The sequence below is a fragment of the Schistocerca nitens genome, chromosome 7 (assembly GCF_023898315.1).
Source record: "Schistocerca nitens isolate TAMUIC-IGC-003100 chromosome 7, iqSchNite1.1, whole genome shotgun sequence".
NCBI classification, from domain to species: Eukaryota; Metazoa; Arthropoda; class Insecta; order Orthoptera; family Acrididae; genus Schistocerca; species Schistocerca nitens.
This window is the reverse complement of record NC_064620.1, coordinates 446,618,550-446,631,235: the sequence shown is the minus strand read 5'-3', so window position 1 is coordinate 446,631,235 and position 12,686 is coordinate 446,618,550.

Here is a 12,686-nt window from a genome sequence, read left to right as displayed (position 1 = left end):
GTTCGCTCACGCCGTCATGGACAAAGTGCGCATTAATGTTGCAGCCGATAAAATCACCCCTACCTATTACGTTACGAGGAGGATAATGGCGCAGCACAGAAGGACGTGGATGTTCCTCCGTGTGATGCAACTCATTTTCTACCTTCCACCTCATTCGCTAGTATAGGCCAAGGGTTTACAGCGACGCTATAGAATCTTGTCTAACTTAGGGTCTGCTCATCTTTTTTTATCGAATACCGCTATCTAGATATAAAATATAGTTCCAGTGACAATAACGTTTCGGCTACTACTTTCGTCTGATCAAAACCGTGAACTTACGTAACGAAGTTAAGAATCACTTGGAACAAAATTTATGACTAGGCGGGTGTCAACTGTCAGGCAGTAGACATACTCTCATAAAATTTGTAGTAAATAACTTTCTTTTACTAGCCCTAGTTTCTGATGTGATGTAGTCAGTAGCCATCTTTATGAACTGACACAGATTAGGCAGTCTAAAAACCTTCATTCGAAAAAGTCATGACTTAATTTCCTCGTAGTAAATTTTAGTCATATGCCTCGACAACATACGGCAACAGGTAACACTGAAAGCCGTATGAGTAACAATACACTCAATAAAGCAGTAAAATTATTTTTTATCGTGCGTACAATATAACTAACTTCTATACTGAAATTAGGGCTCGTAAAACTGTTGTATAAAACTAATATATTGAACGCAACACTGATAGTTAAGTTTATTAAAATACCATTTGTCTATTACGTCGTAAGGATGAAAAGACGAAAAGGGAAGAAGTGCCTTTAAGTACATATCCATAGCTAGCATAATTTACTATAGACAGTTTTTAAGTTTGGTTGTTATTTAACACTTCTGCTCTCATAATCACTTGGGACTGAATTACCCTGAGGTACTTCTGACACTGAAGGTGATTACTGCTGCTGTGGTGTAAAGTTTCGCAGTACCAATAACTTCTTCAGTGCTGAGGTATGACGTATCACGCTGTCTGGGTTTCCCTTTTCCACGGGCGCGTACGCAGCTGAAACTTTTCTGACCTGTGGCGCACATGTTAGCCCTGTACTTAGCCATATTTGTAATTTTTCCTTTAAGAATGGTCAGTTTCCTGAATGATTAAAGTAATCAGTGGTAAAGCTGCTTCATAAAAAGGTAGAAAGCAATAATGTAGCCAATTTTAGATCTGTTTCTATACCGTCAGTATTTGCTAAAGGTATTGAAAAGGCTGGGTACTTAAGGATAATTTTATATAACATAATTTGCTATCAAGTCGTTTAAAAAATGAGAATGCTATATTCTCTTTTCTCTGTGAGATACTGGATGGATTAAACAAAATGTTTCGAACGCTAGGCATATATTTTTTTTTTTAATTTAAATAAGGCCTTTGATTGTGTTGATAACAAAATATGGCTCCATAAGTTGGACCATTACGGAATACGGGGAGTAGATCACAATTGGTTCACCTCTTACTTTAACAGCAGACATCAAAAGGTCATTATTCACAGTGTTGAGAACGCTGTGATGTGGGATCTGAATGGGGTAGAGTCAAATGGGCGGGGGTGAGGGGGTGCCCCAGGGATCAGCTATCAGTGTTGGGGTCACTCCTGTTCCTTATTTATGTAAATGGTATGCCCTCTAGTTTTATGGATAATTCAAAAATTTTTCAATTTGCAGATAACACTAGCTTGGTAGTAAAGGATGTTGCCGGCAACATTGATACTGCTTCGGATAGTGCAGTTCATAATAAACAAACGCTAACTCACAGTAAGACTCAGGTTTTAAAGTTTCTAACACACATTTCAACAAAATCCGACGTTTTTATTAGTTAGTGAAACAAAACAGTTCAAATTTATAGATGTTCAGATAGATAGTAAACTGTCGTGGAAAGCCCACGTTCAGGATCTTATTCAAAGACTTAATGCTGCCATTTTTCCTGTTCGAACGGAGTCTTAAGTAAGTGATCATTCGACACGAAAATTAGTCTACTTTGCTTATTTTCTTTCGCTTATGTCGTATGTTATTGTATTATGGGGTATCTCTTCCCATGCAAAGGGATATTTTCGGCTCAGAAACGGGCGGTTCGGGCAATGAATGGCGTAAATTCGCGAACCTCTTGCCGACCACTGTTCACTATTCTGGGTATTCTGACTTTGCCCTCTCAAAATGTATATTCTTTACTGTCGTTTCTTGTTAACTATGTCAGCTTATTCCCAAGAATTAGCAGCTTTCACTCAGTTAATACTCGACAAAAATCCAGTCTTTATTCGGAGCACACTTCCTTAACTATTATGCAGAAAGGTGTGCAGTATACTGCTGCATCCATTTTCAATAAGCTACCACAAGAATTCAAAAATCTTAGCAGCAATCCACTCGCTTTCAAATCGAAACTGAAGGGTTTCGTCATGGGTCACTCTTTCTATTCTGTTGAGGAGTTCCTTGAAAAATTAAGCTGATTTTTATGTTACATTGTTGACTGCGTTTACTTAAATTTATGGCTTAACTTTTTTGGTTTCATAAACATTTTATTTTATCTGTTATTACTTTTACGTTGTAATTTCATCTACTGACACGTTCCATGACCTTGGAGATTTGCTCCTCAGTTTCGTCCTATGGAACTAGTCGTGTTAGTAAATATATAAATAAATAAATAAATAACGTATGATACGCATGGCACTTGCCACAGCTCTCTTGTTCGTCCTTCTGCAGAGTGACACAAGGCGGCAGCAATGACTGCAAAATTTGGATTCGGCAACTGCACGGCATGTCTCAGCAAAATAAAATCTTTTTCTAATTACGAGAGTTTTCACATGCTTGAATAATTTATTAAACCTGAACAGACATTGCTCAGTTAATAGCCAACCATAAATTGATGTTATAATGGATTTATAAACTTTAAACTTTTGCGTTACATATATAATATCTCAGCACTCAATGTAGACATTGCTTACGTCTGTGCAAGTGGTTGTATTTTTTTCGCTTTATTTAAGGACTTTACTGCCATGCTCAGAAAAAGAAGTAAAAATTCCGAACAGAAGGCTGCAGTGACCTGATCTTTGTACAGTATGAGCATTGCAAAGTGTTTCTTGGCTTCACTACTGACAGGAATTGGAATTGTTTCTTCACATTCCACTTAAAAAAAATAAAAAAAATAAAGTAAAAATATACATTGGGACAAATAATGTTAACTCGATTTTGATTGTTGTGTTAACATCAAGAAAAGTAGAAAATTTTGTGGAAAACGTGTTTAAATATTTGTAAATGTTTACGCACAGTTGTTGGATGTTTTGATACAAAGTCTACAGCAAATACTGTGTAAGGAAAATGTGTAATTCATTTGGCTGGTATTTTGCAATAAAGAAACGTGGTGCTGAAGATTTGCGTGTATAATTGTCTAGTTAAGTCCAGAGGTATCGTATATACAGAACCTATAAAAAATTCACTATGATTTAAAAAAAAAATTGAGGTTCAATAATTGTTAACTAGCATTGACACAAAGCAGTTAACACGCTTACAGCTCACTTCTGCTTTTAACATTTGTTCGTGACCCACGAAGATAAGTCAAATAAATTCATTTGTAAAGGAAAAAATTGTCGATTGCAAAGAACCTAACAGTTGTTTTATTTCCGCTGTGTCTTCTGTGGAGTGTCTGCAGAAAGACCTTCGACGCGTTTTCCTAATAGTTGACTCGAGCTGCTAGGGCGAGCTTCGGCCGCCTTGCTGATCAAAGTGATTCGATATCGATTCCGGCGCGGGGCGACTTGTCATTAGCGAGCCACAAAGTACGGCTTTCCACCGCTTTGTCTCATTACGCGGTTGGGTTGTTCCAGCTGTACTTTTTACCCCGCACTCATTAATGTTTGACCCTGGCCTCTCCCGGCCAGCACATCAGGGCCGTCTGGAATGTTTTACATTTCCCTCTGTTTGCCGTATTTTCATGTCACTTGCTTCCCGTTTTGCTCTCCTTTATCGTCTTGCAAATACGGCATCCCGGCGAGTGATGCACGACCTGAGCTTTGTGGAATATCAATGAAGCAATGCAGAAGAAATTTTATGGGCTTAAAGCAGCGCAATGCAAACGATATTCGTAAACCAAACAAAAGCTTCATCTAACGTTGCTTACGTCGACGTTGCACTCTACACATCCCTGTCATTAGAAAGAGGTCTTTTTATTATTTCCTGTGTTAAGGCTCCTTCTCATTACAGCCACTGATTGAATGTGTGGCTCCTCCTTTATAGTCGTTGAATAATTTAAGAAAGATTCTCACTCTTAAAATCATTTTAGGTACATATTAAGGTAAAAAATTGTAGCTGACAGTACTAATAATTCATGTAAAGTTTCATGTTTGTCTTAGCATAGGCATAAGCATACAGTGTGGGACTAGCGCTCTTTCTTTGTTTCATGTTGTACTCTATATACCATTACACGACAACGAGTCGTTCATTATTCTTCCATTACCTTTGCTGGTCCGATCTGAAGTTTGTCTGTACGATTTCTGCCTTTGTTCTGATGAATGTAAGTGTAACTTCTGATAGAAATAAAAATTATTGAAAGGAATCATCAAACCTTTTTTACGTCAATTCCTATCATTTACTATCCTGAGTCCGCAGCTCGTGGTCGTGCGGTAGCATCCTCGCTTCCCGCGCCCGGGTTCCCGGGTTCGATTCCCGGCGGGGTCAGGGATTTTCTCTGCCTCGAGTTGACTGGGTGTAGTGTGATGTCCTTAGGTTAGTTAGGTTTAAGTAGTTCTAAGTTCTAGGGGGCTGATGACCATAGATGTTAAGTCCCATAGTGCTCAGAGCCATTTGAACCATTTTTTTACTATCCTGTAGTACCTAAAGTTAAAAGTGGCCAATGTAATTGTACTAGCTGAAGCTACTGTGGTTTTGCGATATGATACTAAATTACATCCAATCTTAATAGGCAATACTTTAGTCCTCCATTTAATAGAACCTTCACAGATATTATTTGTTTACCAAGTCAATTTAATGTGTTGTTTCCTTGAGAAAGAAATTAATCCAAATACGAATGTAAAACAATTTATTAAGTGCTGCCTTTGCCAATAATTTAAGGAAGTACAGAGATATTGTTTAACGCTGGATCACATTTTGCTCTGATGCGACGAATTTATATCTGACGCTTATGAAATATTAAACCAACTAAGAAATGAAAGATTTCATAATCTTCTTGTTTTGACGAAAATTAAAATAATACTAGAGGCCAGTTGTATATGTGATATGGCTGACGGATTGTATGTATATGTGCTAGGTACTACTCTGAAAAACAAAACAAAACTGGTGAGTACTTTTGTATTCTTCTCTCTTTCCAAGAAAATTAAATTATGCACCATATATATCCGTAATATGCAGGTCATTATCCTCTGTTACCCAGGATTCTCAAGATGTACGACGTACTCAATTTAGCCTATACATTTGTAATTTTCTGTCAAAACTAACAACACAAGGGCATTATTTTCAGAAGCAGTTATTACTGCATGGAGTACCAATCAAGTTGGTTTCGTTATAATACGTATTAAATTTTCCGTTTCCTGAAGCGTCACGTTACGCCGAGAAAAATTCGTGTGGAGCGTGGGTTCTTCCAAATATTGTTCTCTGTAGAGTTCCTCTCGCTGAGCAGCATTCCTACCTCCAATCATAACAAAAGAAAAGCAATAACGATGCAATTTCAAATCGAGGACTTTCGTAATTGTTTACTTGATACCGCCTAAGAGTGTCGTACATCACTTACCAATATTGTAAATAGGGAAACATTTTCGCACTCACTGTGTTGCTGACTTACGTTCTGTGTGGAAGAGTAACTTTTCTACGTTCTGTACGTTGGAGTACTTCGTAGAAACACAAAACTTCAGCTGAAGACCGTCGGCTGAGAGACTGATGTGCTTTTTCTCGGGTTTATGTTTGTTTACTATCAACTACACGAAGTGGACAAGTTGCGTTACCTTCGTACCTCCATTGCATGCTTACAGGACAGTTAAAGTCAGTTTTGTATTGCGTTTTAAATATCGTTGTCATTACGTCAGTTGAACACTGTGATAAGTTTCTGAACACACTTTGAGGACATGAAGTGATTTACCGGATTATACCTGTTGGGTGCTTCCTAACGTTACAAGCATCAAGGAAGGTGATTATTGTAGTTGGTGTCACCGTGGTAGCTAACAACATTTGCTTGATTCATTTTTTACTTTGTTTCGGCGCAAAAAGCTCTTGAGACGGTTGAGATAAATGTAAGCTCCTATGAGCTGTCACATTTCGACGACTGCCCACCGATGAACTGAATGGCGCTTAGTGGTGATGTAGGTAAACGACGCAATAAGGGAAGAATAAAGGGTGGTCAGAAATACTCTAAAAACCTTGTAAGGGTGCTGCAGGGTAGGTAATGCTAAGAAATACTTGTTAAGGAATAAATTCGACACGTCTCGCCGTTTCTTAGTTAATTGGCATTGAAGTTAGGCAATCAGGCCGTTGCGCTTCAACTGAAGCAGCCCGCCAGATACAATTACTGATAATTGATCTCACTGCGTAGATGTTAGCGTACGAGGCTGCTTAGCCTTTGGCTCTGGTTGCATACTTCCTACACACCCAGGTCTATTTTTTTATCGCTCTCTTGTTTGGTTTTAAGAAACAAAACATATTTGACGTCACCGTCTCTGGTGGGCCGCTTGTATTTGCGCGCCCAACGACCTCATTGGCTAATTAACTCTGAAACGGTAGTAGGTATCGAATTTTTTTTCAACAGTCTGTTATCAGCACAACCTCCCTGCAACACCTTCACAAACTTTTCAGACGGTTCCTGACTATACTTCGTAAGTGAAACAGAGGGAACGATTCTAGCAATGATAGGAGACGCAAATGGAGAAATTCACTGACATAAGAGACATATACAATATGTACAACAACCAAGAGGGTATAATAAGAGTGGACGATCAAGAACGAAGTGCTCGTATTAAGAAGGGTGTAAGACAAGGCTGTAGCCTTTCGCCCCTACTCTTCAATCTGTACATCGAGGAAGCAGTGATGGAAATAAAAGAAAGGTTCAGGAGTGGAATTAAAATACAAGGTGAAAGGATATCAATGATACGATTCGCTGATGACATTGCTATCCTGAGTGAAAGTGAAGAAGAATTAAATGATCTGTTGAACGGAATGAACAGTCTAATGAGTACACAGTATGGTTTGAGAGTAAATCGGAGAAAGACGAAGGTAATGAGAAGTAGTAGAAATGAGAACAGCGAGAAACTTAACATCAGAATTGATGGTCACGAAGTCAATGAAGTTAAGGAATTCTGCTACCTAGGCAGTAAAATAACCAATGACGGACGGAGCAAGGAGGACATCAAAAGCAGACTCGCTATGGCAAAAAAGGCATTTCTGGCCAAGAGAAGTCTACTAATATCAAATACCGGCCTTAATTTGAGGAAGAAATTTCTGAGAATGTACGTCTGGAGTACAGCATTGTATGGTAGTGAAACATGGACTGTGGGAAAACCGGAACAGAAGAGAATCGAAGCATTTGAGATGTGGTGCTATAGACGAATGTTGAAAATTAGGTGGACTGATAAGGTAAGGAATGAGGAGGTTCTACGCAGAATCGGAGAGGAAAGGAATATGTGGAAAACACTGATAAGGAGAAGGGACAGGATGATAGGACATCTGCTAAGACATGAGGGAATGACTTCCATGGTACTAGAGGGAGCTGTAGACGGCAAAAACTGTAGAGGAAGACAGAGATTGGAATACGTCAAGCAAATAATTGAGGACGTAGGTTGCAAGTGCTACTCTGAGATGAAGAGGTTTGCACAGGAAAGGAATTCGTGGCGGGCCGCATCAAACCAGTCAGTAGACTGATGACAAAAAAATAAATAAATAAATAAATAAATAAAAAAATGAGCATCTCGGATACGGCGAAGTTGGTTCGCATGCTTCTGTCGTGATCATCTAGAAGAATGATGAAGTTTACTCCCGATCACAGAAAGTTGAGGTCGGATGATTGTCTGGTCTGTATAGCAGTACAGGCAGTGTTTGCGGCTAATGAGACCACAGGCGACAGTACTGGTGCAGGCTTGTTTCGGAGCACACCGTTCAGAGCACAGTGCTGAATAAGGGGCTCCACAGCAGACGACCTCTACATGTTAACCCTACGACGTCGTAATTACGACCGCAGTGGACACAGAGGAATCGATACTGGACCTTGGATCAAAGGTAATATGTTGTCTTGTCAGATTGTAGACACTGAATTAATGAAAATAATTGCACTGCCACTCACTGCCTCCCAATCACCAGATAAAAAAGTTGTCACCTGCCAGTCTTCTATCGGCTAACCATGGAGACATGAGGCCTATTCACTCACTGAAGTGTTTCAATTGTCATAATGAGTAACAGAAATGGTTTGGGGGCAAGGTGACAGATAAATATCAGTAACAGATAGTTAATTTCAAGTAAATTAATACGAAGGTTGTCCACAAAGTAAGTTCCGATCGGTCGCGAAATGGAAACCACTGCGAAAATCCGGTAAAGCTTTGCACAGATGTGTTGGACAGTGTCTCTAGTATGCCCGTCGATGGTGTCGCGCCGCTCTTTTCACTTCTGAGTAAACAGTGAGCACATAAAGATGCGTAGGGAATAGCGTACCCCGCCAAGTATGAGGGCCCGGTTAGGGATTTCACCTGTGTCATGCAGCACACGTAATACAACTGTCGAGTAGTTCCTTCTTCATGCTAATTCTCGGTCGCACACTGCAGAGGCAATGAAGGCGCTCCTGCAGCCTTTCCGATGAGGAGTGTTTGATCACTCACAATACAGTCTGTATTTGGCTCCCCCTGAGTCTCATCTCTGCTCACAAGAACCACTGGCTATGAAGACAAAATTTTCCCACAGAAAACGAGCTGCAGACCAGTGCAGACAACTGGCCAAAAGCACAGGCGGCCTGCTCTCTATGACGAGGATATTGGAAAGATGATACAACTCGACTATGTAGAGAAGTAGGTGAAGGTAGGTGAAGGTGTCTAACTGTTGCAAATAAAACGTTTCTGGTTTTCACTGTGGTTTCTATTTCGCCACTGATCGGAACTTACTTTCTGGATAACCCTCGTATACAGGGAGATTAAGTTGGCTGTATTTCGTGTACTAAACAGCGCAAATTCTGCTCCGTCACCGTAGTGCCTATAGCGTATACCGCTTCGGTTGTAAGCGCGATGGCTAACTATGCAACAAAAGATTTTTTGTATTCGTGAGTTCAGTAAATGCGGGTCCGCGACTACAGCGCAACGTGCATTTCGTCTTAAGTTTAATATTGGATCTCTAACCAGCAGGATCACTGATAGCCGGAATAAACAATTTGACGAAACCTGCTCTATGTATAAAGGTAAAAGCCCAGGCCGGTCACATGTTTCGGAGTGGCACGTGAAGAACATTCGATTGAGCTTTAAATGTAGCCCTGTGATATCAACGAGGGAGTAGTGAATATGGACTACTGTATACAACTGTCTGGCGTGTACCGAGGCGCCAGCTCCTATACAACCCATGCCATCTACAGGGCGTACATAACCGCTCGCTCAAACGATAAGGTAAAGCGTGTGGAATTTTGTGATCGCATGCTCCGAAACTTGAAAGAACATGAATTGTTTCTGCCTCATCTAATTTTTAATGATGAATCTACCTTTCACCTATATGGGAAAGCCAAAAGGCACAAAGTTCAGATATGTGGGCTGTAAAATCTCATGTAATGCTGGAACACGAGCGGGATGGCCCCAGAGTCAATGCGTTTTGCACCGTATGGTTGACATATGTGTACGGACCTTTCTTTTTGATGACAATATGGTTGCTGTAGTAATGTATCCCAGTCTGCTGCAAAACTGGCTAGTTCCTCAGATGAATGAAGATTCGGGAGATTACATTTTCCAGCGGCACAGAGCTTGAACGACTAGCATCTGAATGTTCTACGTTTCCTGAATGACTCTCTTCCTTAACGGCGGAATGGTCGCACGGGAAAGAGGACTTAGCATTTTACTTATAGCCACCGAGGTCTCCTCTGCACTTTTTTTCTTGTGGTGTTTCGTGAAAGATGCAGTTTATGTACCACTTCTTCCAAAGGATCTGAATGATCTGAGATAATTACTAACAGTCCGTCGACGCCAGGAGACTTCTTCGACGCTCCTTGACCTACGGTTTCGATAAATTCTTCTTCCTTAATTTCGTCCAATTATTCAGTTTGTAAGTCGTGTGGAACATTGTCATAAATTAATTCTGAGACACCCGTCACCGTTGTTATGTCGGAACATAGAGCCGAGTACAGTTGTGCGTAATGGTCAAAGAAGGCTGCGCCAATACCGTGCTGCGTGGTGGGGCGACAGCCGTTCAGGTAGTGATGGCCTGTATCAGCGGCCATTGTCATTGTTTACGTTCTCGGAAAGACGTGGTACATAGTGGGTCGTTCTGTTGCCATTATCACGTGTACTCGCGCTCAGATAATCTTGCGTTACATGTGGCGATGCATATGGGCTACCATCTGTGCCTTCGCACGGTGTTCTGTCATGTGAGTTCTGATGTTGGTGGCAGAGGCGCACATCGCAAAAGACGATGAAAAGTTCTAGGCCGCGGTCTCGTGACCGCACTTAATCAAGGTTCTTCGTAGGGCCAATTTGGTGTAATTGAACCACCAACTGATCGATGAAGGATACGTTGGAAGGCAGTGGAAGTGCTAACTCCATGTGTCATCGACAATCCAGAGAAGCGAGATGTGCGAGATTTAGCTTCCAAAGCTGTCGACTGGCCCACATCCGCTGGGGACGAAGAGTGACGGCATGCATATGGACCTCGTGATCAGAAAATGCTTCAGGCTTTACCTCCGCTTCCCTCGCTGTTGCTGCGAGAGAACAGGAGACATAATACCAATGCGAACAGACGAGTGACTCGTAAAATGAGGGAATCCCGACCGATTTCCAGCTAGAAGATACATGGGAATATATCTACCAGCTGGAAGATCTCTGATGAGCGCCCCAAGTTCAGGGTGTGGTGAATGGTGCGGCAGCTAATCCTTGGACGTCTGTACGCTCTTGATATCACCGCCAATCTAGGTGCTGCCCTGAGAGAACAGTGCTATTTCTTCCGCAAAGTAGAACGATCATTCGCGAGGTTGATTCGTTCCGAGAGTGATGTGCACATCGGTAAACTATACGTCTAGCACCGTTAAGGGGCATTCCTTCACAGTCAGGGAGATATCGTACTTCCCGACTCGAGGCCTTCCCCGAGGAGCTGTGCAACACAATTGTTAGGTGGTGAGGCATGGGTACATGAGCTACGTAACTGTATGTGCCCGGGAAATCGTCGGAGTAGACCTCCCGGAGAAAGATAGTGTCGATTTTTGCTGCATTGATCATGTCATGTCTGGATGGTGTAACGTTGATGGTAGCTAAGTGACAGGTCTGTAGATCGTCTCACACAATGGGGCTGCTGTCAACATCGGCGTAAATGCTGTAGCATTTAGAATGTTCTCACGACTGTTTACAACAGCATTACACATCTTGACGTAGGCGACACTACTTGTGATGAATAGGTGGATACCGACGATGTGTTACGGTTCTAATTGACATTCGTCATGAATAAGTCATTCAATTTCGAGGGCTCGCAGTCGGGTGTGGTCGTGCTGGAAGCTAATCTTGGTAGGTTTCGTGTAAGAGGAGCCATAGTGACTCAATTGACTGCGTCGAGGAAGTAAACAAACAACGCGCGCTCGCGGTTCTGCAGATAGGATACAAACAAGACGTCCTCACCATTCCACTACCTAAAGCAGACTGCGCCACTAGACCACCAGTGTCATGTACAGTAATACAGGGTTATCCGTAGGTATCTCGGGGGTTAGAGGAGCCGACTGCACTAAAATCACAGGAAATGCAGAAACTAGACAAATCAGGTGATAGATCACGTTTATAACTTTTATTAAATGGATACCGTTTTAGACGGTACAGATGTGCCGAAAATTTACTGAACTTTCTGACAGCAACTGACCAGAAAGGTGCGACAGCAGCCCCTTTTGAAATGTGTTCAATGGGTTGCCTATCTGCACGTGCAATCTATTACAGTATAGAGCGGGTGATTCATTGAACATGTTGTGACACACCTGCCCCCTACTTGAGCTCCACGAAAGTGTGTCTTATTGAAGAGAAACTCTGTCCGCTGATGTGTGTTATTTTTCACAACTTCGTTTTCTGAAATTACAAATGTTCTTATGAATAACTCTGTATAATATCACATACGTGTAAAGATGATAAAAGAAGGTTTTATCACAAAACAGGCTTCTATTCAGTAACTTCGAATTAATCTTGAGAAACCCTATTACAGAGGATGCAACCCAATGAGTTGCTATATCATTTTAGGCAAAGTGCAAATTATGAGCGTATGAGTCAAGACTAGTTGCGTAAGAAAAATAAAGAATAGATAGAGGTAGTCTGATCGCCAAACATTTTCTGTGTCATTTTACTGTTTACGTAATTCAGTATCATCTACGTTGCCACATGAGTCTAACATTATGGAGGAACAGGGTTCGAATCGCCATTCCAGTTTCGTAGACAACTGTCACATGTCCACGTTTATCGTAGCAAAACACCTAACTCTATCCTGTGGAAATTTCCAGGATTGAAAATTGCTCCGGCACACAGTTTCAGTA